Here is a 27,233-nt window from a genome sequence, read left to right on the forward strand (position 1 = left end):
TTCTATGTTCACTCCACTGCCTGCGTCCATCCATCTTCTCTCCTGGCCCCGTTCCATCACTCAGGGAAGGAACTGTTTGGAAAATACAAAGACCTAATGCTAGAAGCCTAGGGGCCCATGGGAACAGGTGGGAGGAGGAGAACTACCCCTCCAGGGCTGCACAGCTCAGTGGTGTGTGTGTATGGACGTCCAGGCCTACATTTAATGTAAGCACACACAGCTGCTGTAAAATGCTGACTGGGAGAGTGACTAGTGATCCTGCTGAAGCCTCTTCCCCACCGCTCCATCGACTCAGAGGGCCTCTCCTACACATCCATTGGTTTACCTCTCTATTCCCAATTCTTCATTTAACTTGTTTCTCACCGTCCACCTCCTCTCTTTCCCCTCCCTTCCTAATCTTGTCAGAGAGAGGAACCTCCTTGCCAGCTGCCATTGTTTACGATGTACAAAATGAATTTAAATGAGATTGGAGAAGGAACAAGGAGGAATGGGGGTGAGCGGTGGATAGCTGGGGTGAAGGGAGTTATGTCAGCTCATGGGATGTTAGAGCTAAAGGATGAGGAATTTGGGGGTCTGTCCTGTGCTTACAGACCAGGAGCTAGAGGCCCTTATGGAAATAGCTATTATTTGCCAAGGGTTAATCTGGACTTGTCCTGCTGGCCCCTGAGGAGTTGCTGGAAATATCAGGATGTCCCCTCCTGGACTCAAGGCCCATGTTCAGGGCCCAGAGGTGATTTAGTGAGTGTCTCAGCTTTGCTCTCGTGGGCTCAGAAAAAGAATTTGGCCTTGCTGTGTGGACCATACTTTTTCTCCTGAAGCTGGTGACACCTTTCTTCAGAGCTCTTGCAGGTGGGTAGTGACCACACCGCAGGGCCGGAGTGTGGCAGCCCTGGTAGTTAGCCTCCTGTCAGGTCCATATGCGTCCAAGGGAAGTCTAGCTCTGATTCAGGTTCTCGCAGGGCCTTCCCAGTGGGCAGCACCTCCTGCAGTGGCGGAGTTTGGGCACCGCAGCTAGAATCCTCCCCCGCCCCCACCTCTTTTGCCTTCAGTTAGGCTAAACAGCAGGGGGTGCTCATGAGTCACAGAGAGAGAGAGAGAGAGAGAGAGAGAGAGAGAGAGAGAGAGAGAGAGAGAGAGAGAGAGAGAGAGAGAGAGACGGGGCGGGGCGGGGCGGGGCGGGGCGGGGCGGGAGTGGGGGAGGTGGATTCTGTGCTGTCTCATCTCAGTCCTGGCTTGGGAAATGTTACCCGTTAACATGAAAGTGAGCAAGACAGACAATTCAACTACTAGAAGCAATCTACTGGCAGAGACAGAAACTTGAACGAAAACTGGCTTTTCCAACTTGTGTGGGACTCCATGGACTGTAGAAAGCTAATCTCTGGGTCCCTGACAGCTAGTGAAGCAGGTCTCGTGGGGATGTCATGGCCAAGGCTGGTTCCCACCAAGTTTGGCACCACATAACTTCTGGCCCTTTGCCAGTCCTCAGTAGCTGACCACAGGCCTCCTTAGGGGAGCAGAATATCTCAATTTTCTTCAGAAATGTTTCCAGGTTAATCTGTCGCAATGGCTCATGTGCTGCCTACTAGGCTCTTAGTCATAAGGAGTGGGGATGGAAGCTATCTCTCCCAGATCTGACACAGTCCCTGACCTTACGTGGGTTATCTGGAGGCAGATGGGACTGGGCTGAGGCTGAGGCAGAGGCTGCTAAGCAGGGCTGTGGGTGTGGCACAGTCCAGACCCAGAGCACACTCTGGGCAGCAGCTGCAGTAGAGGAAGTGGGGCGGGAGTTGCGGGGAGGGGGAGGAGGGGCGGGTTGGGATGGGGCGGGTCTTCCCAACCACACCCCCCTGCCTCAGCCAGTGTTTTTCCAGTTGTCTTTTTCTGGTTTTCTCCTCCCTCCCGGCCCCCATACAAAAAACAAAGCACCTGACTCTCAAGAGTCCTCCTTCCCAATAAAAGGTGCTGTGTGGTGTGTGCTGTTGACTCATGGGCCTAGCAAGGGTGAAATGTCTGCGACGATTACCCAGCCTAGAAGAAAAGCCTGGCTGTGTGGCTTTTCGCACCCTCAAGTTCTCTTTGAGGAAAGGATTAGGGTGGGGAGCACAGCCCCAGAGTTGGAAAGAACAGGAGCTCTGGGCTGGAGACTGGCTTTGTTGCCCACAGAGTTGAAGGTCAGAGCTTGATCCTTTCCATCCAAACCGAGTCACGAGTTCTCCCTAGAACATGGCTTTGTAGGATATCAAAGCCCTTTCAGGAGCGTCCCTCGGGGCCACAGGCTTGCCTAGGGGTGGGGGCGCCCCCACTTTCTTCAGATGACCTAGTGTCATGGTGTTCGTATTCAAGTGCCCAGTCCCACTGAGGCACTAAAGTCCAGAGTAGTAGGGGCTGAGGACTGATCTCTCTGGAGAAAAGTACATCCCATAAGCCCATTGGCCTGTAGCCTTTTCCTTGTGTGTCAGGTCTTTCAGTCAGAGCATTTTTTCCTGAGATTTCATCTGAATTCCTCCAGCTGCTCTGGAGTCTATCCTTTGTCGTGTGGTACGCACTGAAGACCCTGGGATACTCACTCGTGACATTGGGCAGAAGATCAGTCTAGGGGAGGGCTGCAAAGGAATGGAGGAAGTTCATTCCCCACCCCCACCCCCACAGACAGGCTATCTCTGTGTAGTCCTGGCTGGCCTCGAACTCAGAGATCTGCTGGTCTCGTCTGGTGTCTATCCACTTTTTCTCCCCCCCCCCCCCCCCCCCGGAGCTGGGGACGGAACCCAGGGCCTTGCGCTTCCTAGGCAAGTGCTCTACCACTGAGCTAAATCCCCAGCCCCACCACTTTTTGATGGTACGTTTGAAACACAGAGCTTCAAATAGAAGGTTTATAGAAGTCCATCCTTGGGAGAGACCAAGGATGAACCACACCACACTGACTCCAAAGCCCTGAGGGAGATAAGTCAGAATTGTGAGGTGAGCATGACACACGCCCAGCACTCAGGAGGCAGAGCAAAGGGGATTAGAAATTCAGCGCTGTTCTCAGTCACACAGTGAGTTCTTGCTTGAGCTCTATGAGACTATTCAGTAAATAAAAGACAAAACAGAAAACAATTCCTAAGTATGACTGTGCCTGGAGGAGTATTGATATTTCAGGGAGAAATAGACTGCAGTTTGGGGAGCAGGCTGCCTTGCTCACTGATGTCAAAACAGGACCTAGAAAAACCAGGGAGTTCAAAATCAGCCTGTGCTACAGAATGGAACCATATAGTCTGCACAATACTGGTACTTGAGAGGCTGAGGCAGGAGTTTGAGGCTAGCCTGAGCTACAGAACGAGAACCTGTCTCAAAAACCAAAACAAACAAACAAACAAAACCATCAAAAGAGGGAGAGGTAGTGGGTGGATTTGTCCATTCCCTTGCAGCAGCTCTCTCCTGTACAGTCTGACCCTTTTTTTTTTTTTTTTTTTTTTTTTTGGTTCTTTTTTTCGGAGCTGGGGACCGAACCCAGGGCCTTGCGCTTCCTAGGTAAGCGCTCTACCACTGAGCTAAATCCCCAGCCCCCAGTCTGACCCTTTCTATATAGGGCCAAACCCTTTGCCTCTTAAATGGCCATTTAAACCCCTTTCCGACGGTGTTCTAAGCACTAGATAGCCATCGGCCTGTGAAGCCTCAGGCATAGAGAAGAAGTGACAGAGTACAGAAGCAAATGCTCATATCTGGTTTAGAAGTGAGTTGAAACGCACAAGTAGTACCTTGCTAAACACTTGCCCCCAAGGCCTGGTTGGCCCCAGGAACGAGAGAATCCATAAGTAGATCCAAGTGACGCTATGTAATCTTGTCCCCCAACTTATCCCCGATTGGTGAATAAAGATGCCTAAAGCCTATAGTTGGGCAGAAGGGAGGGGTTCCCCAGTCTCGCTTGGGTCTAGGCAGGAGAGAGAGAGAGAGAGAGAGAGAGAGAGAGAGAGAGAGAGAGAGAGCGCAAGCACAAGAGAGAGAGGAAAATGAGAACAAGGTAACAGACGTGGCAGAGGAATCATGAAACATGGCCATGAGCGCTGGCCAATTGGAATTAAGAGCTGTCCAGACGGAACATGGCAAGTTATAGCTCCTCATCAATAATAGAGTAAAATCTAATAGCTTAGAGGGTACATGTCTGCCCAGCTCTAGTGCTATAAAGGCTTATTGTATGGTTTGTTTTTTTTTTTGTTTGCTTGTTTTTTTTTTTTTTCGGAGCTGGGGACCGAACCCAGGGCCTTGCGCTTGCTAGGCAAGCGCTCTACCACTGAGCTAAACCCGCAGCCCCAGGCTTATTGTAAATACAGAGTTGTGTGTCTTTTATCTGGGAACTGAATGATCAAAGACGGGGTAGAAACCTTGATCTGAGATTTAAAATTTTACTACAACACTTCGACCCCACTTTAGCTCCAGAAGTTAGTCGGTCTCTGTCTCTCTGTCTCTCCTCCCTTCCTCATTCCCCCACCCCTGCTGCTGTGTGTGAGTGTCTGGGGGCTGGGATGGGGGTGCAGAATCAAACAGTGCCTCATACACTCTACCATGACTGTACCCAGCCCCTAAAGTCTCCCTTACTGCTTAAATACTAGGAATTTGGCCCAGTTGATGATGACCCTCCAGTATATAATTAAATTTATACTGTTCTGTTCTGTTTCTTTGTTTTTAAGTAGGGTCTCAGGTAGCCCAGGCTGGCCTGAAACTTACCGTTACTGAAGATGACTTAGAACTCCCAGTCCTGGGGGCTGGGGATTTAGCTCAGTGGTAGAGCGCTTACCTAGGAAGCGCAAGGCCCTGGGTTCGGTCCCCAGCTCCGAAAAAAAAAGAACCAAAAAAAAAAAAAAAAAAAAAAAAAAAAAGAACTCCCAGTCCTCTGCCTTGCTGTTGACCGCTGGGATTTTAAACATGAGCCATCATGCCCAGCTTGTTTGCTTGTTTTGAGACAGTGTGATGGCTGGAATGCGTATGGCTCCCAAAGGCTCATATATTTAAATACTTGGATCCCAGTTGGTAGAAGTGCTTCGGAAGGTTTAGTGTGTTACAGCTCATGTGGAAAGGTCTCCTGGCAGTGGGAGCCAAGGAACACACAAAGTCACACCTGACAGCAAAGCTCACACAGAGATGGACTGGGATGGGAGAGCCCAGGAGGTGGCTGCCTTTGCTCTCTGCTTGGGTGAGAAGCTGCAGGGAACTGGGCAGAGGACAGGCTTGTGTAGGGTTTCCTGGGGTGGGCGGAGCTTTCCAGGATTAGGACTGGTGGGATTTCAAGTCCAGAGCTCAGGCTTTTTACTCTGTAGAGCAGTTAGAGTGCTCTGTGGGTAGAACCTTGCAGTTGAATGTCCTCAGGGGAGGAACCTGGCCACCCTTGGGCCTCGAGGGTCTGATGTTAGGAGGTGTGTCACTGGGGGCGGGCTTTGAGGTTTCAAAAGCCCAAGCCATGGGCTTGCGGATTTAGCTCAGCGGTAGAGCGCAAGGCTCTGGGTTCAGTCCCCAGCTCCGAAAAAAAAGAAAAAGAACCAAAAAAAAAAAAAAAAAAAAAAAAAAGCCCAAGCCATTCCCAGTTAGCTCTGTCTGCCTTGTGTTTTTGGATCGAAGCTCAGCTACTGCCCCAGTGCCATGCCTTTCTGCTGCCACAATCCAGGATAGGCACAGCCTCTGACCTCTGAAACTGTAAGCCCTAAATAAACTGCTTCTTCTGTAAGTTGCCTTGGTCATGTGTCTCTTCATGGCAGTAGCGCACCAAGACAGAAAGGTCTCACTCTGACTCAGACTAGCCTCAGGTTCACAGTTGTCCTTCCTCCCTCCTCTGGGCTAGGATTACAGGTGTGCACCAACCAACAGCAGGGAGTTAGGGGTGCAGGGCTGGCTCCTCCTCGTTGGGGTGAAGGTTATAGACATGATTTTCCATGGAATCTGCAAGCCACAGTTAAATCAGTGCTAACCATGATTCTGATTTTACAGATGAATAAGCAGAGTACACAATGCTAATTAAAAATCAAATAGGGACCCACTGGTGGCTTGGGGGTAAAGACACTTGCCACCACGCCTGAAAACCTGAGTTAGTTTAATCCCTGGGACCCATAATGATAGACAGAGAAAATCAAGTCCTGACTTTGACGTATTAGCTGTGATACAAACACACACACACACACACACACACACACCACACACACACACTCAGACACACACACACCCCACACACACACACACTCAGACACACACACTCAATTTTTTTTTTAAAGATTTATTCATTTATTTATATAAGTACACTGTAGCTGTCTTCAGACACACCAGAAGAGGGCATCAGATCTCTTTACAGATGGTTGTGAGCCACCATGTGGTTGCTGGGAATTGAACTCATGACCTCTGGAAGAGCAGTCGGGTGCTCTTAACCGCTGAGCCATCTCTCCAGCCCTCAATTTTTAAAAATTTTTTTCATTTTATGTGCATTGGTGTTTTGCCTGCATGTATGTCTAAGGATGTCGTCAGATCTGGGAGTTACAGTTAGTTGTGAACCACCATGTAGGTGCTGGGGTTTGAACCTGGGTCCTCTGGAAGAACAGTCAGTGCTCTTAACTGCTGAGCCATCTCTCCAGTCCCACACACAAAATTTTTTAAAAAATGGAAATAATGATAAAATGTTTGCAACTTAAGGAAAAGCATAGCCATTGTTGGGCCTTATGCAAACATGTGTATGGGATCAGTAACTCCTGGGAGCCATCTTATTACAGAGTCTGGGAAAATAACTGAGCCACGAGACAAACTGCATCCACCACCCAGACAAGTCATGATCCCTTAGCAGCATGGCCTCCCACAGGGGAGTCATGGGGAGCAGGTGCTGATGGGAGTCCCTCTGGACTTTGAAAGCAGAAGAACTCTTGGCCCGTGGCAGGCCAAGAACTGAGTGTCTGATGTGCTGGGAGGCTGTGGAGGACCCCTGTTTTTCCCAAACCACCCCTAGGGAGGGACACTTCATCGTTGTCTCCCCCCCCACCCCCCGTGGGACTGGCCGGTGAAGCAAGCATACATCCTGAGCACGGAGCCTAAAACAGCCAGAGCAGGGAGAGGGGGTGCAGCTCACTCTGCCTGAAGCCTGTCTCCTTATTTACCCCCAGACACACACCCCAGCCCTGGCATCCTGTCTGGGGCTCCTGTCATTCTCTGCTCTCTCCCAGAATCACTGTGAATCTTGCAAGGCTGCGGTTGCCTTGGTAACTTGATGGGAGGCTCTTGAGGTTTTGTGGAACCAGAGAGGGATGTTCAGGGTAGGGGAGGGGGGAGGAGGAACTAGGCTCTGCTAGGCTGCTGGTCATAAAAGGGAAGGAAAAGCTCTAACTTTCACTGCCCCTGTCAGCCCACCAGCCCTTCCCTGGGTTTGGCCTTGGAGCCCTCTGTTGCATCTGCAGTAGTTGGGGGGTGGGGGGTGGGGGCTCTTTGTAGGCAAATCTGTGAGGACAAGAACCATGAGGTAACTGCTGTGTCCTTGGAGTTGACTCCCATTGTCACCCTGAGCTGACGGACTCCGGCTTGCTCCCGTGCCCTGGCCCCGAAGTCTTAATTGGTTTTATGAAGTTCAATGCCCGTATTTTATAAGATAGATAATGATGGTGAGGGGAGGTCAGGCCCTCCTCTGCTACACTTGGCAGGGCCTCGGGAATTGCTGACTTTCCAATCAGCACCAAACAGACTGATGGGAGTGGGGTGGGCAGGAGCAGCCAGGCCTGTGATACCCACCGTAGGACGGGGGTCTGTCTCCACGCTCTAGTCTCTCTGATGCAGTCGGGAGAGAGACGGAGTCCTGCCTTCCTCTTCAGGTCCCATTCGGTGCCCTCTTGAACTATCACACCAGGTGACCGGTGGGAGTATCGGGAAAGCAGGGGACAGGTGCAGGAAGCATAATTATGTGGCTGTCTTTCCAGGGCCTAGGGTGGCTTTCTCAGACCTTCTGGAGGAATCCTGGAAGAGGCAGTCCTCCTCCCTTTCCCAGGATGGAACTGGCTAGCTGCCTGCTGGAGTGCTGTACCACTGACGGCCTCAAGCCGCCTGCAGAGGCAAGGTCTGTGGACGGGGGAGATAGATGGGGAAAGAAGAGACAAATCATTTTGCTGGCTTGGGGATGGCCTCCCACCAACACTCATGGGCAGGAAGAGAACCCAGAGGGCTCCATGTTCTTCCTCATGCCATCAGCTGCTATCCAGGATTGTGATTCAGAGACAGGGAAGGACTATCCATGGTCCCTGGGCTGTTCTTTACAGTCCTCTGGGAAGGAATTTTGACAATTCCACTGGCTGTGGTTATCGTCATCCTGTCCGTCCTGCTATCCATGCAGCTGTCCATCCCCATCCCTGCCCCCAGCCCCCACCCCCACAGCCCCGCCCTTAGTCTGCTCTTTCAAAAAAGGATAAAAATGTTTTCAGACTGGGCTCAGTTGCTGAGTACAGCTGGCTATGGGACAGGTGACCCTAGAAAGCCTTTTCCTCTTTAGCATATTACCAAGCTCCTACCTCACCCTGCTTTCTGACCACAGAGTGTCTTACTCTTTAGAGAAAGTCCAATCTTCAGGAAAAGGAGGGAGGAGAGACAGCTACCTGGATCAAAAACATGGCATTTCCCAGTGCACCTACCAATCCTTTTCCCCTCTCTCCTGCTTTTCTTCCTCCTCCTCTTGATTAGCCAATGTCTCTGAAGGGCCAGGTGGTGTAAAAGCCCTCTACAAATGTTGAACACTATTTCATTTCCAAGATTAGCAAGGAGTATATTTGCAGACTTGCCTGAAAGGTCACGGCCTGCCTGGGACAGAGGAAGGCCCCCTCTCTGTAAGGTGCAGGGTAGGGAAAAGAGAAGATACCCCGTGGGGACACGGTGCTGATCAGTCACATCATGTGCCTGCCTCCAGGGCCTTGAGCTGAACACCAGCCCAGCTTCCTGCCAGTTACTTCACTAATTGCTATGTTACGAAAGGAACTTGAGAAAAAACGGAATTTATTTTGGTTCACAATCTGAAGAGACATGGTCCATTATGAGAGGGGTGGCATGACGGCTGTCACATGGATAGCTCTGGTCACATGGTGTCCACAGTCAGGAAGCAGAAAAAGATGAATGCTGGCTCTCAACTCATGGTCTCCTTTTACTCCGTCCAGGACCCCAGCATATGGAAATAATGATGCCTACATTCAGCATGGATCTCCCCTCAGGTGAATATGTCTTTGGAAATTCAGTCATCGACATGCCTGGAATTGTGTCTCCTAGGTGATTCCAAGTCCAGTCACACTGACAGTGTGGCCCACATTCACATCCCGACCCTAACACAGAGTTCCAGAAGATGAGCCGTCTTTGTCTTTGCAGGCCATGCTCAGAGGTTCTTCACCGGGAATATGCTGATATTCATAACAACTGAGACTAAACACTTCCTGGCTATAGCCTGTGCTAATGGCTAGAGCTCTCCAAATCAGGGGATGGAGGCTGTCTCTTCAGTGGGGAGGAGAAGGTGCACAAAGGACCTTGAAACCTTGGAGAGGAGGATGTCATTAATCATCTCTGACCAGTGAGAAGAGTTCCTGGTTTATGCCCTCCTGAAAACGCTCAGTATGGATGTTGCCTAAGCTTCTGAACTCTCTTGCCCTTTCCCTGTGACGACTGGCCTGAATCCATTAGGAAAGAACACTGCAGTCCAGTTCAGGGTGGAGCTCTTCAGTAGAACAACTGCCCAAGCAGATGAGAGATGCCAGGGATGAGGAGAAGCCCAGTTCCTACAGTGAGTGCTGTGTGACCATGAAAACCTTAGTCCAGACCCCAGCACCCACACAAAAGTATGGACATACATTGGGGGTACATGTCTGTAACCCCAGAACTAGGGAAGCAGAGATCCCTGGAGTTAGCTGTCCAGCCAGTCTAGTCAAACAGGTAGACTAAAATGGTGGAGAAGGGAGAAGCAATGGAGAAATATTCCTAACATCCCCCTCTGGCTTCAACACATGCATGCAAGAGTGAATAGACCTATACATATAGGTGCATTTGCATATACACCCCCAAGTACATAGAGAGAGACACACAGAGACAGAGAGACAGGCAGAGAGACAGAGAGACAGAGGCAGAGAGAGACACACAGAGACAGAAGACAGAGAGACAGGCAGAGAGACAGACAGAGAGAAAGACACAGAGACTGAGAGACAGACAGAGACAGAGAGACAGGCAGAGAGACAGAGAGACAGACAGAGAGAGACACACAGAGACAGAGAGACAGGCAGAGAGAGACACAGAAAGAGAGAGACAGGCAGAGAGACAGACAGACAGACACAGACAGAGACAGACAGACAGAGAGACAGACACAGACAGAGACAGAGAGATAGACAGAGAGACAGAGAGACAGGCAGAGAGACAGACAGACAGAGACAGACAGACAGAGAGACAGACACAGACAGAGACAGAGAGATAGACAGAGAGACAGAGAGACAGGCAGAGAGACAGACAAACTGAGACAGAGAGACAGACAGAGAGACAGACAGAGAGACAGGCAGAGAAACAGACAAACTGAGACAGAGAGAGAGAGAGAGAGAAGAGAGAGAGAGAGAGAACACCCAGGTTTTTCTCCCCTCCACTAAGGAAAGAAGAAAGGGAGGGAAAGAGAAGGAAAAGACCATATTGGGATCCATTAGCCTTGGCAAATTCCATGTCCAAGGGCAGCTTTCCAGTTTCTGGTGCCCTAAGGCCTGCACCAGTCACCTGTGTGTCTCTGCCTCTTGAGAATTCTATTAGCCAATACTTAGGAACACCCTTCTTTCATCTCTGGGTAGGAGCCAGCTTGGGTTCAGCTCCAAGGTGAAGGAGACCAGGAGAGTAGGAATAGGAGTCTTACCTTTATAGCTCCTAATGCTGAGAGTGGAGTGGGGTGGGGTGGGGTGGGGTGGTGGTGGTGGTGGTGGTGGTGGTGGTGTGTGTGTGTGTGTGTGTGTTTTCAGCAAAAAGCAGGAAGATGGATAATGTGTTTCCACATCCCCTGGGCTTTCTTTGTCTCCATCTCCTTAGCCCTCTAGGAGCTGAAGAACATTGGAAAGATTTCCAGGAAACATGGTTCTTGAGACTCTAATCCCTCCTTTGTGGCTCATCTCCAGGATCCAGGTATCTCACTCTGTCATTGGTTCATTATCATTCTGAGAAAAGTTATCTGTCCTTGAAAAAGCTAAGGGCACCCACCACCACCACCACCACCACCACCACCACCACCACCACCACCACCACCACCACCACCACCACGACTCTTGAGAAGAGTACAGATGGAGAGATACGGGGTGGTCCCAGGGTACCCAAACAGCACAATGATACTTGTTCCAGGGTGTGTCTAAATGAACAGAACTCTCCAGTACACAGACACAACCTTTACACTGGATCACAGGGACACTCTGTCACACACAGAGCCTTGCCATGGCAGGTGGGGGACAGGAGTAGGCTGTGGAGACCAAGGTTAGAGATCTCCCAGTTCCATTACCAGGAGTGTGTCCTGAATCAAAAGCATGGAGACAGGGGCACGGCTGAGTTGTTTCCTGACAAATGTCCTCACTTCCACCCCTTCTCCCCCACCAGGAAGCTTCTAGCTGTCAGCAAAGCCATTTAGGGATTAGAGCAGCTCCCTGCAATTCAAGCTGCTAATTCACAAAGTGCTTTCAGTTCAGGTGTCTTTTCTTCATGGATAGTGTAATGCACAGAGGAGTTTCCTCCTCAATACCCAACATGAGAGCCTGATCCACACAGAATAGCAATTTGGGTTGGTCTTGGCTTTTTTGCAACTCAGTGACTGTCATTCTCCAAGAGGGCAGCTCCAGGCACAGTCAAGAAAGGCCATACGTGAAGTTTTCCCAAAGGACAGGAAGGGTTTTGAGCTGTTGAGGTCCTCAGTTCCCCCAGGAGGGTACAGGCCTGATGTCTGGGGGAAGGTTATGTCTGTAAGGGGGTGCTGGGGTGCTCTGAGACTCTTGGCAGGTACCTACATGCATTTAGTTGAATCATGGTATTTATTAAAGCACCCAGTAGGCACAAAGCTAAGCATTAAGAATACAATATCGAACAAGGCAACATGCTAATCCCTGCAGTGTGGAGATGCCAGTCTAGGGATGAAACCTGAAGAAAACAAAAGAGGAGACCAGATAATAACTCAAAGTTAGGACAAGAACAATAAAGAGGGCAGACAGGATTCTAAGATAGAAAGCAAGAACTAGGTCAGGGTTGAGGGACCTTCTTCAGTGAGTAACCAGGGGAGTATAATGCTATATACCTAGGCCTCAGAGCATAGGAGCAGGGTAAGATCACTTCAGGCAAAAGCCCAGTGGCAGGGTTAGTGGAAGCAGACATCAGCGTGATGTGGGAAAGAGTGGAAAACTGGAGGTTGCTGTGGCAAAGCTGGGCAGGGCATCTTAACCTAGGAGAGGGAGGAAGCTTACAATGCTTAGTGGGGAGAGGGAAAGGCCTGGGTGGCCTCACTCTCAGCAAAAGGGTTTTTTAGAGGGTACAGGAGGGTACAGGTAGATCCCTGAGGAGGCTCATCCTTGTGAGTAGGAGACAGGAAAAGAAGAAGGAAACATCTCATTCCTAAACAATGCTGTCCTCAAGATACCTGCTAGGTATGAATCAAATCCTTGTCTTGAGGCTGGAGAGATGGCTCAGTGGTAAGAGCACTGACTGCTTTTTCAGAGGACCCTGGTTCAATTACCAGCACCCACATAATGGCTCATAAATGTCTGTAAGTCCAGTCCCAGGGGATCCAACACCTTCTTCTGGCCTCCTCAGATACCAGGCACACATGTGGTACACAGAAATACATACATATAGAACAATCATACAAATAAAATAAATATATAGATAAAAATAAAAGAATTCTTGTTTTGCCAGGTGTGGTAGTGCACGCCTTTAATTCTAGTACTCAAGAAGCAGACGCAGATGGATTTCTGTGAGTTCAAAGCCAGTCAAGTCTACATAGAATCCTTGCCTTGGGGTGGGGAATATAGTTCAATGGATAGAGTGCTTACCTAGCTTGACAAAGCTCTAGATTTAATCCCCAGAACCAAGTATACTGGGCAGTTATGAATGCCACTATTCCTAACAGTCAAGAAGCGCAGAGTCATGGGCTGGAGAGATGGCTCAGTGGTTAAGGGCACTGACTACTCGTCCAGAGGTCCTGAGTTCAAATCCCAGCAACCACATGGTGGCTCACAACCATCTGTAATGGGATCCAGATCCAAAACCTTCTTCTGGTGTGTCTGAAGACAGCTACAGTGAACACATGTGCATAAAATAAATAAATCTTTAAAAAAAAAAAAAAAAAGAAGCGCAGAGTCTGAGGCCAGCCTGGGCTACATGAAGTCAAGAAGTGCAGAGTCTGAGGCCAGCCTGGGCTACTTGAGACCAAATTTAAAAACAAACAAACAAACAAAAAACAAACAAACAAACAAAAAACAACAACAGAGGGCTGGAGAGATTGCTTAGTGATTAAGGGCACTGGTTGCTCTTCCAGAGGACACGGGTTTGACTCCCAGCACCGATATGGTGCACAATCATCTATAACTCTAGTTCTAGGGGATATGATGCTGCTTCTGATTTTTGAAGGTACCAGGAACACATATAGTGTAAATACACACACACACACACACACACACACACACACACACACACACACACACACACCAGTAAATCACTCATACACATAAAATACAATAAATAAACCTAATTTGTGTTTTTGTCACCTCCAAGGTCTACTCTGTACTTTTCCATTCCAGAGCAAGGGTGGTCCAGGTCCAATACTTCCTGACTCCCAAACAAGCACATGGTAAGGACACTGCCCTTTGGATATTCTCCAGGAAGTTGTCACCCTTCTGGCAGGGCTGAGAAGAGGTTGCCACTTTTGGGAGGGGTCATTTTCAATGCCTTTCTGCCCTACTGATCTGGAGCATAGCCACAGTGCCACATGTTGGGTAGATTGTAGCTGACAGAGCCAAGTAGACCCAGAGGCAGCTACCCCCTCTGCCCAAAGTATGGTCCCAGGGGCCTCTGGAGCAAGTCCAGCATGTCCCACACTACCCCAGAGGACAAGAATGAGTCAGAATAGGGATTAGGGGAAGGGCTACTCGGCCTGAACTACCCTCCCGGGACCTGGGACCCTGAGCTGAGGATCTTGAACTTGAACATTACAAGTAGAGCTCAGGATTGAAAACTGATTTATATAACGTGCGAGCAGGTGGGAGGGAGGGGGAAGGCGCGGTCTGTGTACTGCGCAGCCCTGTGGGGCGGTGGTAATCACACAGCACATTGAACTGTCCTTGAAGCACAGTGAAGGGCAGGGGGAATGAGCCTCTAAATCACACTTCCCCAATGCTCACCATAGCTCACTCCTGTGATGTGGCCCCAGAGCCCAGGGTTGACACTTCTGGACGCACACACATACGCACACAGCCCTTTGGGAGCTAGTTTCACTGACTGGAGACCTCGAGAGCCCTAGAGGAGTGGGGATGTTATTAATTCTGGCAGCTTCCAGGAGCTGCACACTGGTAAGCCTCACTGTGTATCCCCTCCCCAACTCTCAGCATCGTCCCTCACTACTTCCCTCTCTCCGCTGGCTCCAAATGACCTGAGCATCTTCTGATGGAGACATCTCTGTGTCCATTGTGTGCCCTTGCGGCAGCTCTTTGCCTTAGAGCCAGTTGCAGCGGTGGAATCTCTAACCCCATCTTTGAGTCTTTTTTTTTTTTTTTTTTGAGACAGGGTCTCAGTTGTATAGCATTAGCTAGCCTGGTCCCCCTATGTAGACCAGGCTAGCCTCAAAGTAACAGAGATCTACCTGCTTTTGATGATATTAAAGGCCTGCTGCCACCACACCCTGACTGTCTGACTCCATTTTTAACTTAACTTGCCTGAAAATCCCAAGGACTGAATGTAGCCCAGGCTGGCCTCTCACTATGTGAGATTTAAACTTCTTATCCTCTTGTCCCTGCTTTGCAGGTGCTGGGATTACAGACATGCGCCATCTCCTTTGGTGTCAAATGGGTTCAAGAGGGCTTAGACGGCAAATGAAATCCCACTCCTCTCAATTTCCTTAAGCTCTTCTCAGGTTGGCTGATTGCTGGCTTACTTCCTGCCCTCAACTAGCAGCCCAGGCAGCACAACTTCTTCCCTGGAAGGGCTTTTTCCAGACCATGGTTCTTAGAACCAGTCAATTATACTTTCCACAATCTCTCTGAGCCTCCCTCCTGGCCCCTGCACCTCCTGGTTCAGGGACGTGGCAGGACATAGAGGCCTACAGATCTGGATTTGAATTCTGGCCCACGACCACACACGTTACTAGTAGCATATAGACTGACATTCGGCAACTGGATTTCAGCCGCTACTCTGCTGCTCTCAAGTACGGCCGGGACAAATGGCTGACCCTGCTTGGTTTTCCCGGTTCTAAAATGAGGGCAATCATAGAACCTCCTCGACTGCTCACTGAATGAACGCAGACTCTGTGGTAATACAACAGTCTGTGTAGTCTTGAGCTGTTATCATTGTAATTTGATCTCCCTGAGGCTCTATTTCCTTGTCTGGAACAAATCTCCATACTTGGTTTCCTAATATTGTCCTTGGGTTGTTGTAAATATTAAATGTTATGAATATTAAAAGTTTCCAACGTTATGGTTGGAAACTTTCAAAGAGGCTGCTTTGATTTTACTTTTATAGGGCCGTGTTGGACCCGGGGCTTACACCTTCCAATCTGGCACTACAGCCTCAGTCCCAAGGCAGCAGGGATCCATACTTCAGCCTATTACTCCTTCTGAAATACTTTAATTACATTGATTGATTGAGCCTGTGTGCAGGTGCATGTGTTGGGTACACTTGGGAGTCAGCTCCCTGCTTCCACTATGTGGATCATAGGGATTGGACTCAGGTCCGGAGGCTCAGTAAGCAGCCTCAACTACCTGGCTGGCTTCCTTATTACTCCTCTGTTTTTATTTCCCTGGTGTGCTCAGAGTTTGGGTAAGAGGGCCATTTCCTTAGCTAATGTAACAGCCTCCTTCTTCCTCTCATATCAGCCTAAAGGCAGATACATTTGAGTCCTGGAGGTCTGGGGTTTCTCCTCCATCCCAGAGCAAAGGCCACACGGGCAAACACACCTCTGATAGACGATTGCAAAAGAGGAACGAATCTGAACTGGATGGTGCACACCCACGATGTTGTCAATAGAAGCAAGGAGATTACTGTGTGAGTTAAAGGCCAGCCAGGGCTAAAAAGCAGGGCCTCAAAACAACAAAACAAACAAAAGAGGGGAATCACAGTACACCAGGCTGTGTGGTTGAAAGCCCATGCAGTTTAAGACATACCTTTTAAAAAACACACAGGGGCTGGTGTCCTCGCTCAGCTGATGCACTCGGTGCCGCAGTGACAGGAGCAGTGGGGGCAGCGGCAGCAATGGTGGTGGTGGGGCTGCTGCTGCTGCACACCTTTAATCCCAGCACTCTGGATGCAGACACTGGTCCATCTCTGGGTTTGAGGCCAGCCTAGTCTGCACACTGAGTTCCTGGATAGCCAGGAATACACAGAGAAACCCTGACTCAAAAACCAGAAACAAAAGTGGACTTGCTGCTCTTCCAGAGTGTAAGCGAGGGCACAGTGAAGCCACCGAAGTAGACCACTCTGCGGGTAGCAAGAATGCTTATTGGAAATATGAAACTGCCAGTGCTGTCTCTGGGCAGGGGGTGGTCTCAGGGGGCATTGGAGAGAAGAGCAAAAGACAGGGAAAGTCTTGTCAGTTTCATTTTCTTTTCCTTTCTCTCCTTTTCAAGACAGGGTTTCTCTGTGTAGCCCCGACTGTCCTGGAACTTACTTTGTAGATCAGGTTGGCCTTGAACTCAGAAATCCACCTGCCTCTGCCTCCCGAGTGCTGGGATTAAAGGCATGAGCTACGACACCTGGTCCGTATATGGGAGTTTCATCGGCATGTACATCTGCACACTGGATCAGCCTGGAAGTTAGAGGGAGGTTTGGGGGCAGACGAGATGGGGGACACTTTGATATGTGTTAAAGGTATATACTAAGAGGAGACTAAAAGCTCCATTTCCCCAAGGTAGTGGGGGATAAGGAACAGACTGAAACCCACTCCACAGGTTTCTGAGGAATTCTGAGGTTACTCACCAGCAGTCCAGTCAGGGTCTAGCCTGAGCTGAGGCCAGATTATCATTTTGGGGATTTGGTTCCCAGCACCCACACAGTGGCTCACAACCACCTACAAATCCAGTTCCAGTGATCCTACTCCTTCTTATGGCCTCTGCACATGGTGTTCAGATATGTGTGACATCCATACAAATGAAATCATTTCAATAGTAACAGTAACAACAACTCCACAAAATGAAGTGCAAGCTTCCGAAAGAGTCTGTGCAAACGAGGAGCGCCATGGAGGTTAAGCTTCACCGGCTTCCGGGCTTCCCAGAAAGCCCAGGCGGCGGACGTTGGATGGGTTTCTCAGCTAGTTTCTCATATCCAAAAGCTCTTCCACCAGCCTGAGGAGGCCAGGGTTTCCAGAGGAAGTTGTATCCAAGGCCCAGCCTCCAGAAGTCACCCCATACCAGACTTGGTTCCTCCAATGGCTTCATCTTATGCTAATTGCTCATTTTAAAGACTCATCAGCTATTTATTTCTGTGCTTGATGAATTTGCATGTGATTTGCATCACATTAATATTCACACACATGTTTGGGAACACTGCTTTTGTTCCAACATAAGCTGGATTCCTGGGATTTAGTTAAGAAATGAGGGAGAAGTAAAAGCAAAACAAAACAGAACAAGACCTTCCTCTCCCTCTAAATGTAAAGCAAAGGAAAGACACATTCCAGGGGATGGTTGACATCTGTCTTAGAACGAGTTCCTAAAATCTCTGGCCCTGCTCAGATATCATCCTCCTTATATTCCTGTGTCTTCACCATGATAGCCCAGTTTCCCTCTAATTATGAAAATGAAAACACATACTTAAGGACATACATGCCCACCCTGATGTTTGGCTCGCTTGGGCTCAAAGGAGTGGCTTCTAATTCAGGAGGCACATGTCACCAAGATGCCAGCAGACAGGAACATATGGGGTCCTTACCCAGATGGCCCCTCACCTCCAGCACAGTCCCCTTGCATTGTTTAGAAGCCTCATTTATATGTTTCCCCCAACTCTCAGAAGCAGATGGCAGGTGGGAGTATGTGTGACTGTGTGTGTGCGTGCTGGCATACACAGGAGCTGTGCACACACATAAGAAGTGTGCACACATGTGAGACTGTGAATGCCCACGTGCGTATCAGTATACCCACCAGAGGAGGTGGAGACCTCCCTCTAAGAAAACTGTAGGGGTAATTCTAAATGTCACCAAAGGTGAGCCTTGCCTCCCTAGACCTCCCCTGTAATGGAGAGGCACGGTGACGTTAGACAGGCAAGAAGAAGAAGAGGGCTCAAGGAAGCTGGGTCAGCGTCAGTTCAGCAATGCCATCACTCCTGATCCCTCCCCTGGGCAGTGAGTCACAACCCAATCGATAACGTACTCCACCTGTCCTTGCCTGCCTTATGCTACTCTCTCTGCCAGACCTCTGCCCCCATGTGCTTCCGAGGTTCCTGGGATACCCCAACTCTAAGCCTCCATCAGGGAAGGCAGGGCCCTGTAGCTAGTAGGTGAGGCAGAGACACAGCAGGAGAGACAGAAGGCAGACAAACAGCTTCTTGTCTATGAAGGAAACATGGGAAGAGAAACTGAAAATGTAACAGGCCAGACTGGGGAGGAGACAGAAAGGGGGATGGAGAGAGAGTGAGAGAGCGTGAGAAGAGAACAGAGAGGCAGGACTGGAAATACGACTCAGTAGCTAAGTGCTTGCTAGGCAAGCAATGGGACCTGAACTCAGATACCCAGAACCGTGTAAGAACCACGTGTAGAAGCACAGGTCTGTAATCTCTGTGTTCTGATGACGGAGTGGGGAGCAGAGACTGGAGAATCCTTGAGGGCATAGGGGCTGGCTAGGCTGCCTTACCCAGCGGCAAGCGACAAAGAGACCCTGTCTCCAGATGGAAGACAAGGTTTATCTTTGCTCTCTGACCTCCACATTGTGTGCCTACACAGAGATGAAAACACACACACACACACACACACACACACACACACACACACACACACACACACACACATGAAAACAATACAAGAAACACCACAGTAAACCCCAATGGTGTGGTGGCAAGGAGTAGGGAAGCTCAGTGGACAGTCATGGACCACTCTCCCTTGTCAGGGCCTCAGCCTAGCTCTTCTGCTTTCCTGCCCCCCCTTTTTTTTTTTAGATTTATTTATTTATTATATATAAGTACACTGTAGCTGTCGTCAGACACACCAGAAGAGGGCATCAGATCCCATTACAGATGGTTGTGAGCCATCATGTGGTTGCTGGGATTTGAACTCAGGACCTCTGCAAGAGCAGTCAGTGCTCTTAACCGCTGAGCTATCTCTCTTACTTAGGGGCTCTGGAGATGGTGCCACAGAGGGAGGCCCAACCCCACAAACCATCCCTCATGGGGATGCTCCGTGTCTATGCTATCACTCAGGTCTTGGTTGGTCCCGGCCTCCTCAGGAACAAGGTCTAGGGGTGTGAGAAGTCAGAAGAGGAGTGCGGTACGATGGAGAGGTTAGTGCCCACTGGGGCAACTGTGCTTTTTTTATGGGGACCTAGGCCCCACCCCCACCCCCAAGACCTTGGCACCTGCCCAGTCAGTGTGCCTTCTGGCCGGGCCCTTGTACTCAGTGGCAGCCTGAACGTCATTTCTTGCCGCTGACGGAAATCAGAACAGGGGCCCCTTTATCTGACAGTGAGAAGGACTCTGCCCTCTCTCTGAGACTCTTAACTTCCCAAAATGCCATTTGTTCCCAGCATAGAGTGGAAGGCATAAAAGAAATCAAAGCCTTTAGTCCTGTGTCTGAGTGAACAAACTGTACCAGAATAAAATACTGGGCTGGGCTCCTGTGAGATAGCAATGGTGGTAGCTGGTGGAGCACTTCTACCTCCTTGGCCTGGGTGTTCCTAGAGACAGGAAAGTCTGGTCTCCAGTCCTCGCTTCATGCCTCTCTATAGTCAGCACCTAGTGACTCTGCTAATAGTGGCCCGCATTTACCAGATGCCTAACATATATATGCCTGAGGCCTCCGTATCACTGTGTGCAGTAATGTATCTAATTCTGCAGCTTCATTATGGTACGGTCGCCACTGTGGAATTGGAGGAGGAAACCAAGGATTCCAGAGGTTGCCCAGGATTTCACAGCTTGAAGCACAGCTGCAACGTGAACCGTGATCTGTTTCTCGATTTGCTGGTTTTCTTTCCCTCTGCCTCACTAACAATGCATCTTTCTCGTGTTTGACTTTCAATCCAAAGCCTTCACCTATAGGACGTATGGATTTGCCTCTCCCATCTCATCTCTCCCTCAGGCCTGTGCTGCTTGGCTTAGATTTGAAGTTACACTGTACCTCTTGGGGTTGAGATGGTGACAAAAGGGACAGCCAGGACCTTAGTTCCCATTCTCCTGGAGGAGGAGGTGGAAGTGGCTTGTCACTTCATGGATGGTGCCTTAGGCTTTGGTTCCCATAGGCAGACACTGGCAAGACTTGGGAGACACAAGGATATAGGAAGCTACAGGTCCCCCAGGGAGCTGGGAACAGGAACAAAAGTGGAGCAAGGGGTCCCTTTTCACCAGATGCTGTCCTTAGTGTCTGGTGTTTGTCTACCATTCGGCCACAGCTTCTCATTCGTGTGGTAGGCACAGCCTTCATTTCTGACTCTTCGAAGTCCCATGGTCCCCTTTTGGCAAGGCTCAGGGAAAACAGCCTGGTAGATGGGCATGGTGGTGCATGTGTGTCCCTCTGCATTCAGGAGCTGAGGCAGGAGGATTGTGAATTCAAGGTCAGCCAGGGCTACCCAGAGAACGTGAAAGCCTGCCTTAAAGACAGACAGACAGATGGGATGGGGGAGAGGAGAAAAATTGTTGAAAGGCATGTTCCTATGTATTTGTATGCGTGTGTACATGTGCATGTGTGTGTGAGCACAGACCACAGTGCTATGTGGAGGTCAGAGAACTACCTTGGCTATTGGTCCTTGCATTCTACCTCCTTTGAGACAGGGCCTCTGGTTTACTATTGTATACACCAGGCTCACTGGCCTCTGGGCCCTGGGGCTTCTCTGGTCCCTACCCTCATCTCTCAGTAGGAGTGTTGGACTACTTCGCCCAGCTATTCTGCTGTGGTTCGAAGGTCCTTCCTAAGTCCCCTCTCAGCAGACTGCCATCTCAGGCTCCTCTCCAAGAGGATGTCCTGGAGTTCGGCTGAGACCAGATGTCCCTCTGAGAGCCGTGAGCAAATCAGGGAGATGTGCATAGAGAGGAGGGCGGGGCCAGGACAGCTGCACAGGCACACACAGGAAGAGCAATGGCCATCCGAGGACAGAGAGCCGGAAACCTGGAGATGAACCAGGCAACAGAGCCTGCTCTCTGCTGGAGTCTGCGAATCATTTGGGGAGACCCTCCTTTTAAATGTGGGAGCCGAGGGTCCCAGAGAGAGCAGGCACTGCCGCTTCAGATCCTTCTGCTCAGAGTGGATCTCTGCTCAGGGCCTGGGAAAAATGAAACGAGGTCCTGCCTAGGCTACCTTGTTCGAAGCGAGAGGTGCTGAAGGGGCTCATGACTTTGACCACCCATACACTCTTCCCTCTCCTGGGGACCTCAGCACCTTCCAGCTCTCATCAGTGAAATGCCCTGAGCCCAAAGTGGTGGACATGTGCTTTGCTATTCTGAGCTATTGGGAGGTTGGCATTGCATGGGAAAGAGCTTTACAAGCAGAGTGCTGTTAAGTCTGTGATTAGGCCAGGTCAGGGAGAGCTGCCGCAATAATGGGAGGATTAATGCTCACCACACGGGAAAGAGAGACGCTAATGTCTGTCATGTCCTCTTCTCTCGGTCACCTGCCCTGAAAGAAAGTGCTCAGTATTTCCAAATTGATTTAAGTAAGAAATGTGTGGTGGCAATGCTATCCCTCCGTCAGCCGTCCCTTGCCCAAGGCAGAGAGATTTTAATTTTCAAGGCATAATGAGAAAAAGAAACTCAGAATTAAATAATATTCCAGCAAAGCAGTCAAAATAGCTGTCCAGACTGTGAATCAAGGGGAGAAACATAAATTGACACCTACCCCCGCCCCAGCACCAAGCGATCTCGAGGCAGCGGGGCTGTGTAGCTACAGAAGAACCCTGTAACCGTGGCCTGAGGTCAGGTGGCTCATAGGACCCCACTCCCACCTCAGGATGCTCACTGAATAATTAGAACAGAGATTCATCCAATGTACTTAAAGGAGAGATCTGCCTCCACCAGCCCAGGCTTGCTTCCCTACAACCCTCTTGAGTGAGGTCAGGTAGGCCATAAACATTGATTTGAGGTTGAGGACAGGTGGGAGAGGGGTGGGACCCCTGTCCTCTCCCTCGTCTCCCTGGCCACAGAGAAAATTCGTCCTTTCGTTTAAGACTGTCTGTTCCCGAGGGAGCCCCTTCTCAACTGCCCTTGCCCTTAAGGGGTTGGGAAGGACCTGAACCCTTTAGAAAGGCACGGAAACCCTGACTACATTCTTCTTTGCCTGCTTCTGATCTCACCTCAGGACCCCAGAGGGATCTGCTGCCCTAGCCTAGCCCTATGATTTACTACCAACTGTCTCCGTTCTTTACCTGCTTATCTATGTTGGCCAGAGCCTCTGTGCTAGAATCCGTGTGTGGGTTAGGGCCTACAGAAATAGCCAAGCCGAGCTCCTGTCACCAGGGATAAGAGAGACAGGTGACAGGAAGATTACCACACAGTGCAGACCATGATCGGCAGTCAAGGATGGCAGGTGGCTCAAAACCCCAGAGTCAGGATGATCTATCTGGGAGAAACCCTGTCTCCTTCCCATTTCTTCCTTTGTGACAGGGCAAGTTGCCTAGCCTGATCAGGTCTCAGTTTATTCATCTGTGTAATGGGGATGATAACCCTTGCTTTGCTGGGTTTATGCAAAGTTTAGGTGAAATAACCTTGGAACCATGCCAGTCCGTGGTCTTTAACATTCGTTAAAGACCAATTAAGATGGCCCAAGGTTTCCTAAAGTTAACTTGTTAGCCTGGATTGGGCACTTACTCTGAGCCAACCAGGGTAGCAAGAATTCAACTGCAGCCCTTGTCTGTCACGAGGAGTTCACAATCTGTTAAGAGGTGACAGTCTGCAAACTGACCCCTGAAAAAACGTGTGATCACCATCTTTTCTAGGAGCTGTCCTCTGAGCACTGACCACGTGCTAGATACATGAGATGGGCTTCCTGTTGTTTGAAAACAGGGTCTCACTGAACAGCCCTGGCTGGCGTGGAACCCACTATGGAGACCAAGCTAACCTCCCACTCACAGAGATCTGCCTGCTTTTATCTCCCTAGTGCTGAGATTAAAGGTGTGTATCGCTACACCAGCCGCATTAGAGTTTAAAGGTCTGCTGTCTAACTCCTCAGCAACCTTTTAGGGGCTACATCACCCTCATTTTAGAAAGGTAAGTGTTGAGGTGATATTGTTCACAGAGTGAAGTGCTGAGTCACTACTGAAGGAACCAGGGACAGTTTCAGTGATGAGGTCATCTTTGCTCAGGGGCAGAGCCCGAAAAGGAAGGACATCGCCCAGCACCCCTACGGGTCTGCAGGAGACCTAAAACTGCTGGCATCTCCCACACAGATTCTCCGTGTCTAGAGATCCCTGCGCCCACTCAACAGTCCCACATGTCTACATGGAGGGTAATCATTGGAGAGAGATCATAACCTAGGTGACAGATAATTATTTCGGTGAGAATTAGTTAGCAGCCTGTAATTCCAGAGGGTTTCAACTGAATCACAGATCCCCTCTCGTCTGCTGCCTAGGTCAGGGGACAAACTGCAAGAAGTCAGGAGTGGGGCGGGATCCAAGGCTGGGAGACCCTGGTTAGCCTAGGGACAGATAGTCTCACAACCTTGGGAAATTCCAACCAGATCTGGAGCAGGTAAAAATGAAAATTTTATTACAGCTGGGCGGTGGGGGTGGATACCTTTAGTCCCAGGATGGGGTAGGCAGAGGCAGGGCAGATCTCTGGGTTCAAGGCCAACCTGGTCTGTGTAGTGAGTTCCAGGACAGACAGGGCTACATGGAGAAACCCTGTCTTAAAAAACCAAAAAACAAAAGCAAAAGGGGGTGGTGGTAGAAAGGTGGCTCAGTGGTTAAGAACACTGGCTGCTCTTGCAAAGGACCCTGGTTCAATTCCCAGCACCCACGTGGCAGCTCTCATCAACTGTAACACCAATTCCATGGGCTCTGACACCATCTTCTCAGTGACCTGCAAAACACACACACACACACACACACACACACACACACACACACACACACACACACACACACAGTGAAATAAATCTTTAATAAAGTAAAGTAAATAATAGCCTGGCTGTGGTGGCACATGCCTTTAATCCCAGCACTCAGGAGGCAGAGGCAGGCAGATCTCTGAGTTCCAGGACAATCTTGTCTACAGAGTGAGTTCTAGGATAGCCAGGGCTACACAGAGAAACCCTGTCTCAAAACAAAACATAACAAACAAAAAAAAAAAAACCCCAACAAAACAAACAAACAAACAAAAAAACCCCAAACCAAAAACCCCCAAACAAGCAAACAAATGAATACATTTTAAAAGGAAAGAAAGAAAAGAAACGAAACCTCTCTGCTGGGTTTAGTCTTTGCCTCACATTCTTGTTCCTTTGATAACAGCCACTCAGAAGGTGGCCATCTTGGTGCAGCCATAGGTCTCGTGGGCAGCACCAGGATGCGGCGTTAGGATCCATCTGACTGGTTCCGAGGCTGGGAAAATGTGGACTCACGGTCATTAGCATTCTGCTTCTCTACCAGAATCAAGGAGCAGCAAGCGCACTGCACTGTGGGCAGCAGCAAGCAGGATGCTCCTGGGATTAAGTAGCCCAGAGCTCAGGACCGACTGTCCTCTCTGCCAGAGCAGGGAAACGCTGCCAGCACAGTGTGTGGTTTGAGGAGGCTTTGGGGAAAACTTTATGACCACAAGGTGGAGAAGCTTTGGCGCTTGTGACAAACAGACTGCAGTTGCTCTCCATATACCTGCCTGGATAATGTGATTTCACAGGAAAGCAAGTGAATGATGGACAGGTACCTGAGGTCTGCCTGCCGAGCTGTCCTTGTAGCAGCACCACCATCCTCACAAGCCTAATTCACTCCTCACATGAAGAAGCTAGCTCTGGGAGGGACCAGCCCCCACAGAAGCAGGAAGCACGTGCACATTCCAATAAAGCACTCAAAGAGGCAATTATTTCTGGGCTGCCTATCCCAGAGCAGAGCACAGGCGGCCAGATTTCCAGCACGGCTGTCATTGCCTCTGGCTGTTGGCAAAATTAAACTTCTCTGAGAAATCAGAACAAGCTGGTGCCAAGGGGGTTGGGATTACTTATCTGCCCGGGGCATTTGGTATGGGACTGGGTGAGGGAATAGGGCATGGGTGTGGGGACAGAGGAGATCTTGGAGTCTTTAGAATGGCCTTTTAGGACACAAGGTAATACATGCCTGTTGTGTGTACATGGTGAAAAGCATGTAGAGAATATATACCAAGCCTTCCTGTCACCCACCGGGTTGAGGGTTTGTCCCAAGCAAAATCACATACTGCTTACTGCTATGCCCCGGGAGAGTGCCTGGCTCCCACCTGATGCTTAGCACAGACACAGATTGCTGAGTGAATGTGCACACTGTGGCCTTGGGCAGTCTCCTGACAGACACTGAACATGTCGGGGCACTTCCTCCCCCAACAGGTCACACAGACACGGTGAGAAGCACCAGAGCTTGGCTTCTCTGTCTCCTGAATGATGCTGTAGGATATTAAGTAGATCTTCCCAAATGTGAGAAAAGGTCTCCCTGAGACATGACGGGGTAGGCAGTGTTCTAGTTGACCACCCACAAAAAGGAGGCGCCATCTCAGACCTCACATTCTCTCCTGCACCCAATTTGGAAACATTCGCCCGCCCTCCTTCCCACCTTCCTATCTCCAGCCTCTTGCTGCGTCCCGCTCACATTTTTAGCTATCTCTTCTGCAGTGCTTCACATCCTGCCCACCAGCTGTGATAGTCAGCGCCACACTGGCTTCCCTGTGGCCTGACAGTGGGTCCTCAGGCCCAGGACCTTCTCGTGCTTCTTTGCAGATTCTCTGTTGCAAGGGGAACTACATGCATCTCCAGGCCCAGGTCATTAATACCTTAGGGGCAATTCTTGTCAATGAGGGTAGGTACTTCTTTAGACAAATAATTTCCTTTTCAGTCCCTAATGGACTCATAAAGGTTTCCTGAACATTTCTGGGTGCTTGAACTTGTCACATTCTCCCTGTGCTATTCCTCTGTCCCTCGTTGAATGTGTGGGGCATCTCTGTGACCTCCACAGTCAGCAGAGTAACAGCCCATGAGAGGCAGTTTGTTTCAACATGATTAAGTAGCTGGTGTTGGTTCAAACTTCAGGAGTCTGACCCTCAGTGGTTTATTTTAGGCACATTTAAGCACAGCACAATTTGGTGAAAAACTCTCCTGGTAGTAATTAACTCAATCCCATGTGCACACTAAAGCTCCCAGAAATCTCCTTGAGGGACAAAGTAAGCTAAATAAAGATTGGACACGACTACATCACAACTCTGTGTAAAGTACATGTGACACTCCCCATAAAGGCAGGTTCTATCTTGACTGAGGAAAACAAGCTTACAATAAGGGTCTGGGGAGCATCTGCAGTAATGGTGTGGCCACAGGATACACAGAGAAAAGCTCCCACATCAGCTCCCAGCCTTCTGGGTGGAGAACAGGTTAGCTCTGTTTTCTTTGAAGGAACAACTGGTGTATCCAACATTCCAGGTTTCCTTGGGCTTATTTGTGGGGACAAAGACCTCCCTCCGTACCTCCTACACTTCACCCCTGCTCTCTGGATCCCAGCCCAGGGCAACTCAGGCTCCCTGGAGCCATTAGCTTACCTGTCAGAGAAAGTCTTGTACATTTCCTCACCTCTGAAGGTTTCCAGAAGACTTTTCTACCTGAAACACTTTTGTCTCGGCTAAAGAAGTCTGACCAAGACCTGAATGAGCAGCCAAGAAGAGGCAGCCAAGGGGTCTGGGAGGAGAGTGCTCCAGGCCTGAGCCCCAAGGCAGAA

This window comes from Rattus norvegicus, chromosome 18, assembly GCF_021556685.1.
Source record: "Rattus norvegicus strain SHRSP/BbbUtx chromosome 18, alternate assembly SHRSP_T2T, whole genome shotgun sequence".
NCBI lineage: Eukaryota > Metazoa > Chordata > Mammalia > Rodentia > Muridae > Rattus > Rattus norvegicus.